The 8,384-nt window shown below is 48.8% G+C and overlaps 1 long non-coding RNA gene across 1 annotated transcript; it reads right to left on the bottom strand.

The window, feature by feature from the left end:
* Positions 1–2,855: 2,855 nt before the first annotated feature.
* LOC134983436 (uncharacterized) lies at positions 2,856–8,213 on the bottom strand. The gene is made up of 3 exons (XR_010191641.1): positions 8,155–8,213; positions 6,220–6,411; positions 2,856–2,928 (listed from the first exon to the last, which is right to left on the bottom strand). It is a non-coding gene; the product is annotated as an uncharacterized LOC134983436 (long non-coding RNA).
* Between the last annotated feature and the right edge of the window lie 171 nt (positions 8,214–8,384).

Genomic DNA, 8,384 nt, shown 5'->3' on the forward strand with positions numbered 1-8,384 from the left:
AATTGAGCATACTCCACCATGTCGAAAGCCGACACCATGAGACCTAGCACTTGCATTGCCGAATGAATCAACACTTGCAGACGAGATAGGAAGCATTGAATCCTGTCCTGAAGTTTCAGGACTTTCTCCTTAGACAGGAACAACTGCTGGTGGTGAGTGTCCAATAACGCTCCCAGGTGTACCATGCTCCGAGCAGGAACCAGGGAGGATTTCTTCCAGTTGATCAGCCACCCATGGGCTTTCATGCACTGGACCGTCAGATCGAGATGACACAAGAGAAGATCTGGGGAATTCGCCAGGATCAACAATTCATCCAGACACGGTAGGATTCTGACCCCTTGACGGCGGAGTGAAGCAGTCATGACCGCCATAACTTTGGTGAAAACTCGGAGAGCCGTTGTCAAACCAAAGGCTAACGCCCGAAATTGGTAACGTAGGTTGCACACCGCAAACCTCAGGTACTGCTGATGAGATACCGCAATAGGAATATGCAGGAAGGCATCCTCTATGTCCAGGGAGACCATAAAGCCCCCAGGCTCCAAGGCCAGAACAACAGAGCGCAGAGTTTTCATACGAAACTTGGGAGACCCGCACATGCTTGTTCAAGGACTTCAGATTGAGAATGGGCCGTGAGGACCCGTCCGGTTTCGGGACTAGGAACAGCAATGAATAGTACCCGTTGCCTCTTTGATCTAGAGGCACCTGTACCACCACCCCGGTGGACAGGAGGGAGTGCACCACCGAATGCAAAGTGTTTGCTTTTGTCGAATCCAGAGGCACATCTGTCAAACAAAATCGATGAGGGGGACGATTCTTGAAGGGTATGGCGTAACCTCGAGCGACGACTTCCCTTACCCAGTTATCCGAAGTGGTCTGCAACCATTCCTGGGCAAAACCTGGAAGACGGCCCCCCACCTTGGGATCCCCCAATGGGAGGCACGCCCCGTTATGTGGCAGGCTTGTCAGTTTTGGAAGCAGGCTGATGGGCGGCCCAGGCACGATTCGGTCTGGGCTTGGCAGGTCTGGAAGCACGAGCTTGCTTTGGGCACGCCTGACCTTTTGCTTTTCCTGGAGGACGAAAGGGCAGAGGGAAAGTACTTTTAGCCTTCTGTGCGGAAGGAGCCGTACTAGGTAGTCAAGCAGTTTTAGCAGTAGCCAGATCAGCCACAATCTTATTGAGGTCTTCTCCGAAGAGAATGTCTCCCTTGAAAGGAAGCACCTGCAGGGTTTTCTTGGAAACCACATCCACCGAACAGAATCTCAACCAAAGGATACGTCTTTTCAAGACAGACGTAGTAGCAGCCTTGGTCTCGAGCACCCCGGCATCGGAGGCTGCCTACTTAAGGTACAGAGAAGCCGTGGTAATATACAAGAGACATTGTCGAGCATGCTCAGACGCATTGGAAGGCAGATCCGCCTCAAACTCCTGAGCCCACGCCTCAACAGCTTCAGCAGCCCAAGTTGCTGCAATTGATGGCCTATGCACAGCCCCTGCTAGGGTATAAATCGCTTTTAAACAGCCCTCCACACGTCTATCCGTCGGTTCCTTCAGGGAGGTGACGGTAGTTACTTGTAGAGCAGAGGAAACAACCATTTCCTCCATTACGTCTACGGCCTCACTACCACGCAGTGTGGGAGAAGTCCCAGCGTCGTTGCCACGTGTAGCAGACATAAGAGCGTGCACAATATCGGGCAACCTGGTACAAGGTGTAGCAGCAATATACCCAGCAAGAACACCCGGTGATGTGACTATGACAACACAAACCGGGAGTTCAAGAGATATAAATCAATATGGTGACTATAAATCACAAGGAAAAATACACAGCAAGTATATCTTGTGATACAATCCTATATTATACAGAAAGAAATCTGATACACTTAGTCCCTCAGGTATAACAATATAGGAATAGCCCGCTGAGTGAAATACCCTTTACTAGATCGCTGGATCGCGGTAAAGTGCGGCCAGGGAGACCCCTTAACTCCCCCGTACCTGCGGCCCCACGATCCGGGAGGACGGCGGCGTGTGTGTGACTGATGTTGTGAAAGAACCGGAGCCTCCGTTGCAGTGACCCGGCAACCAGGGCGCGGGAGTATACAGCGCCGCTGGGGGTGATGGAGCTGCAGTCAGGGACGTCTGTGAGACGTTGCCGGCTGCAGCCCTGTTAGTCTGTCAGAAGAACCTTCAGTCTTTTCCTTTACAATAAAGCCATCAATAGGCTGCCTAATGCAGCCCCCCTGTTATGTGCCTGCTTACTGCAAGACTCCAACTTACAGACTGAGCTCCTGTGCACGGAGGCGGGACTATAGAGGAGGCGGGGCTATAGAGGAGGCGGGGCTATAGAGGAGGCGGGGCTATAGAGGAGGCGGGGCTATAGAGGAGGCAGCGCTGTGCATCTTGGGAACAGTCAAAAGCTCTGAGCCTGTTGGTGCCTCGGATCAAGATCCTACTCTACACCCGATGTTAATCCTTGTGGAGCCCAGTGTATCCCACTGCAGAAAATCCAATGGCATTTGCGTAGTGATTAAACTGAGGTGAAACGGTATAATATCAGTGTATAAGACACACAGCTTCTCTACAGATCATATAGTGACAGTCACTTTGGTATATTGGGGAGACCCTAAATCCCACCTACCTGATCCTCCTGAGGGATCCTGTGATTCTCCTCTGTACAATCCTGGGAATACAGAGGACGGGGACATCTCTCTGGGGTATCTCTGTTACTGGGCCCATCTGTAGGAGACACACAGTGACTGAGTACAGTGTATATATGTGATTATCAGATGATGTGTGTATATAGGGGCCCCCATACCTGCTCTCCCCTGTACAATACATGACAGTCTCCTCTTACCCAGTGATGTGAGGGGCCGGTGATTCTCCATCATCACGTCCTTGTACAGACCCCTGTGTTCCTCTATATACTCCCCCTCCTGCATGGAGACATAGACAGTGACATCCTGACACCTTATAGGAACCCGACACACACAGTGATACAGTCATCACCCAGATACATCCCCCCTGGTGTTACTGTATAATGTCCCATTCCCAGCAGTCACCTCTCCAGTCATCACCCAGACACATCCCCTGGTGTTACTGTATAATGTCCCATTCCCAGCAGTCACCTCTCCAGTCATCACCCAGACACATCCCCCGGTGTTACTGTATAATCTCCCATTCCCAGCAGTCACCTCTCCAGTCATCACCCAGACACATCTCCTGGTATTACTGTATAATGTCCCATTCCCAGCACTCACCTCTCCAGTCATCACCCAGACACATCTCCTTGTGTTACTGTATAATGCCCCATTCCCAGCACTCACCTCTCCAGTCATCACCCAGACACATCTCCTTGTGTTACTGTATAATGCCCCATTCCCAGCAGTCACCTCACCAGTCATCACCCAGACACGTCCCCTGGTGTTACTATATAATGCCCCATTCCCGGCAGTCACCTCTCCAGTCATCACCCAGACACGTTCCCTGGTGTGACTGTATAATATCCCATTCCCAGCAGTCATCTCTCCAGTCATCACCCAGACACATCCCCTGGTGTACTGTATAATGTCCCATTCCCAGCTATCACCTCTCCAGTCATCACCCAGACACATCCCCTGGTGTTACTGTATAATGTTCCATTCCCAGCAGTCACCTCTCCAGTCATCATCCAGACACATCCGCTGGTGTTACTGTATAATGCCCCATTCCCAGCAATCACCTATCCAGTCATCACTCAGACACATCTGCTGGTGTTACTGTATAATGTCCCATTCCCAGCAGTCACCTCTCCAGTCATCACCCAGACACATCCCCCGGTGTTACTGTATAATGTCCCATTCCCAGCAGTCACCTCTCTAGTCATCACCCAGACACATCTCCTGGTGTTACTGTATAATGTCCCATTCCCAGCAGTCACCTCTCCAGTCATCATCTAGACACATCCGCTGGTGTTACTGTATAATGCCCCATTCCCAGCAATCACCTCTCCAGTCATCACCCAGACACATCCCCCGGTGTTACTGTATAATGTCCCATTCCCAGCAGTCACCTCTCCAATCATCACCCAGACACATCCCCCGGTGTTACTGTATAATGTCCCATTCCCAGCAGTCACCTCTCCAGTCATCATCCAGACACATCCGCTGGTGTTACTGTATAATGCCCCATTCCCAGCAATCACCTCTCCAGTCATCACCCAGACACATCCCCCGGTGTTACTGTATAATGTCCCATTCCCAGCAGTCACCTCTCCAGTCATCACCCAGACACATCCGCTGGTGTTACTGTATAATGTCCCATTCCCAGCAGTCACCTCTCCAGTCATCACCCAGACACATCTCCTGGTGTTATTGTATAATGCCCCATTCCCAGCAGGCACCTCTCCAGTCATCACCCAGACACATCCCCTGGTGTTACTGTATAATGTCCCATTCCCAGCAGTCACCTCTCCAGTCATCACCCAGACACATCCCCCGGTGTTACTGTATAATGCCCCATTCCCGGCAGTCACCTCTCCAGTCATCACCCAGACATGTCCCCTGGTGTTACTGTATAATGTCCCATTCAAAGCAGTCACCTCTCCAGTCATCACTCAGACACATCCGCTGGTGTTACTGTATAATGTCCCATTCCCAGCAGTCACCTCTCCAGTCATCACCCAGACACATCCCCCGGTGTTACTGTATAATGTCCCATTCCCAGCAGTCACCTCTCCAGTCATCATCCAGACACATCCGCTGGTGTTACTGTATAATGCCCCATTCCCAGCAATCACCTCTCCAGTCATCACCCAGACACATCCCCCGGTGTTACTGTATAATGTCCCATTCCCAGCAGTCACCTCTCTAGTCATCACCCAGACACATCTCCTGGTGTTATTGTATAATGCCCCATTCCCAGCAGGCACCTCTCCAGTCATCACCCAGACACATTCCTTGGTGTTACTGTATAATGCCCCATTCCCAGCAGTCACCTCTCCAGTCATCACCCAGACACATCCCCCGGTGTTACTGTATAATGCCCCATTCCCGGCAGTCACCTCTCCAGTCATCACCCAGACATGTCCCCTGGTGTTACTGTATAATGTCCCATTCAAAGCAGTCACCTCTCCAGTCATCACTCAGACACATCCGCTGGTGTTACTGTATAATGTCCCATTCCCAGCAGTCACCTCTCCAGTCATCACCCAGACACATCCCCCGGTGTTACTGTATAATGTCCCATTCCCAGCAGCCACCTCTCCAGTCATCACCCAGACACATTCCCTGGTGTTATTGTATAATGCCCCATTCCCAGCAGTCACCTCTCCAGACATCACCCAGACACATCCCAAGGTGTTACTGTATAATGTCCCATTCCCAGCAGTCACCTCTCCAGTCATCACCCAGACACATCCCCGGTGTTACTGTATAATGCCCCATTCCCAGCAGTCACCTCTCCAGTCATCACCCAGACACGTCCCCCGGTATTACTGTATAATGCCCCATTCCCAGCAGTCACCTCTCCAGTCATCACCCAGACACGTCCCCCGGTATTACTGTATAATGCCCCAGTCCCGGCAGTCACCTCTCCAGTCATCACCGAGACACATCCCCTGGTGTTACTGTATAATGCCCCATTCCCAGCAGTCACCTCTCCAGTCATCACCCAGACACATCCCCCGGTGTTACCGTATAATGCCCCATTCCCGGCAGTCACCTCTCCAGTCATCACCCAGACACATCACCTGGTGTTACTGTATAATGTCCAATTCCCAGCAGCCACCTCTCCAGTCATCAACCAGACACATTCCCTGGTGTTACTGTATAATACCCCATTCCCAGCAGTCACCTCTCCAGTCATCACCCAGACACATTCCCTGGTGTTATTGTATAATGCCCCATTCCCAGCAGTCACCTCTCCAGACATCACCCAGACACATCCCAAGGTGTTACTGTATAATGTCCCATTCCCAGCAGTCACCTCTCCAGTCATCACCCAGACACATCCCCGGTGTTACTGTATAATGCCCCATTACCAGCAGTCACCTCTCCAGTCATCACCCAGACACGTCCCCCGGTATTACTGTATAATGCCCCAGTCCCGGCAGTCACCTCTCCAGTCATCACCGAGACACATCCCCTGGTGTTACTGTATAATGTCCCATTCCCAGCAGTCACCTCTTCAGTCATCACCAAGACATGTCCCCTGGTGTTACTGTATAATGTCCCATTCCCAGCAGTCACCTCTCCTGTCAGCAGCTGAATGATCTTGTTGTTGAGTTCCAGGATCTTCTGGTCACTGTCTCTCTCATGTATCAGTGAGTGAGGTGGAGGCACTGTGATGGGGTTGTGGGTCCTGCTTAGTCCACCTGACACACGAGGATGGCTGCTGGGTGTCTCACACTCACCAGAGATCTTCTTCACTACTGTGTAACCCTGCGAAATGGGGGAGACATCAATATCGCTGCAAATACTCCCAGATCCCTTCACCTCCCCAGACACGTCATATCTCTGTATTATAACTATAGATATAAGTGATGTCATAATGACACTCCTAGATCCCTTCGCCTCCCCAGTCATGTAACTGTACTATAACTACAGATATAAGTGATGTCACTGTGATGGTCTCAGATCCCATCACCTCCCTAGTCATATTCCTGTATTATTACTACAGATATAAGTAATGTAAATGTGACGCTCCCAGATCCCCTCACCTCCCCAGTCATGTCTCTGTATTATTACTATAGAGATAAGTGATGTCACTATGATGCTCCCAGATTCCCTCACCTCCCCAGTCATGTCCCTGTATTATTATAGATATAAGTGATGTTACTGTGATATTCCCAGATCCCTTCACCTCCCCACTCATGTCCCTGTATTATTACTACTATAGATATAAGTGACGTCACTGTGATACTCCCAGAACCTATCACCTCCCCAGTCATGTCCCTGTATTATTACTATAGATATAAGTGACGTCACTGTGATACTCCCAGATCCCCTCACCTCCCCAGTCATGTTCCTGTATTATTATTATAGATATGTTATGTCACTGTGACACTCCCAGAAGTCTGATATACATTTGCTTCATACTGCTCCAATTATCATCTGTTACACATGCCAGGGATATTATGGTCTCTGCTTTAATACATCCTAGATTTTGAGCAATATTTTCAATCCCCAGAGTATCCCTTATCCAAAATGCTTGGGACCAGAGGTATTTTGGATATCGGATTATTCCGTATTTTGGAATAATTGCATACTATAATGAGATATCATGGTGATGGAACCCAAGTCTAAGCACAGAACGCATTTATGTTACATATACACATTATACACACAGCCTGAAGGTCATTTTAGCCAATATTGTTTTATAACTTTGTGCATTGAACAAAGTTTGTGTACATTGAGCCATCAAAAAAGAAAGGTTTCACTATTTCACTCTCACTCAAAAAAAGTCTGTATTTCCGAATATTTGGATATGGGATACTCAACCTGTAGTAATAATAATAATAACAACGACACTAAAGGCTGCACCCCAATAAAAAAAATAATAACAAATGTATTTAAAAGCAGGACACCACAGACCATTCCTCCTGTATTGTAGGACATCACCATCACTCCCAATGTATAATAATAATAATACCAGGACACCACAAGATGCTGTCCCTGTATAATAATAACTGTACACAAAAACCTGCTCCCCCTGTATAACACTAATAACAACAGCACACCCCATTCTGCTCTCCCTTTATATTAATAATAAAATCACACAACAGGCTGCTCCACCAGTAAAAATATAATAGGACACTACAAGTAGCTCCCCATCTATAATAATAATAGGACACAACAGGCCGCTCCACCTGTATAATAATAAAAACAGGACACCACACGCCGCTCCCTCTGTATAATAATAATAATAATAATAATAATAATAATAATAATAACAGGACACCACAGGCTGCTCCCCCTGTATTATTATAATGATAATAATAATAATAACAACAACAATAACAGGACACCAAAGGCTGCTCCTCCTGTATAATAATAATAATAGGACACCACAGGCTGCTCCCCCTGTATAGTAATAATAACAGGACACAAATGGCTGCTCCACCTGTTTAATAATAATATCAGGACACTACAGGCTGCTCCCCCTGTATAGTAAGACGCCATTACCTGATCTCAACGGACACTGGAAGGCTGCAGCAGTCGATGAAAACTCACTTCCTGTATGTGGAACGCACAATCCGGAAGTAAGGTGGAACGCACAGATAGGAAGTAGGGCATGATTGGCAAAAGCTGCTTCCTGGTTATTGGCCCCTCCCCTCCTTCACCCCGCCCGCAGCTCCGCCCCCAGTAATGACAAAAACCATAAAAGTCCTCAGTGCAGGAGTCCGGCGGCCATT

The sequence above is a fragment of the Pseudophryne corroboree genome, assembly GCF_028390025.1.
Source record: "Pseudophryne corroboree isolate aPseCor3 chromosome 3 unlocalized genomic scaffold, aPseCor3.hap2 SUPER_3_unloc_15, whole genome shotgun sequence".
NCBI classification, from domain to species: Eukaryota; Metazoa; Chordata; class Amphibia; order Anura; family Myobatrachidae; genus Pseudophryne; species Pseudophryne corroboree.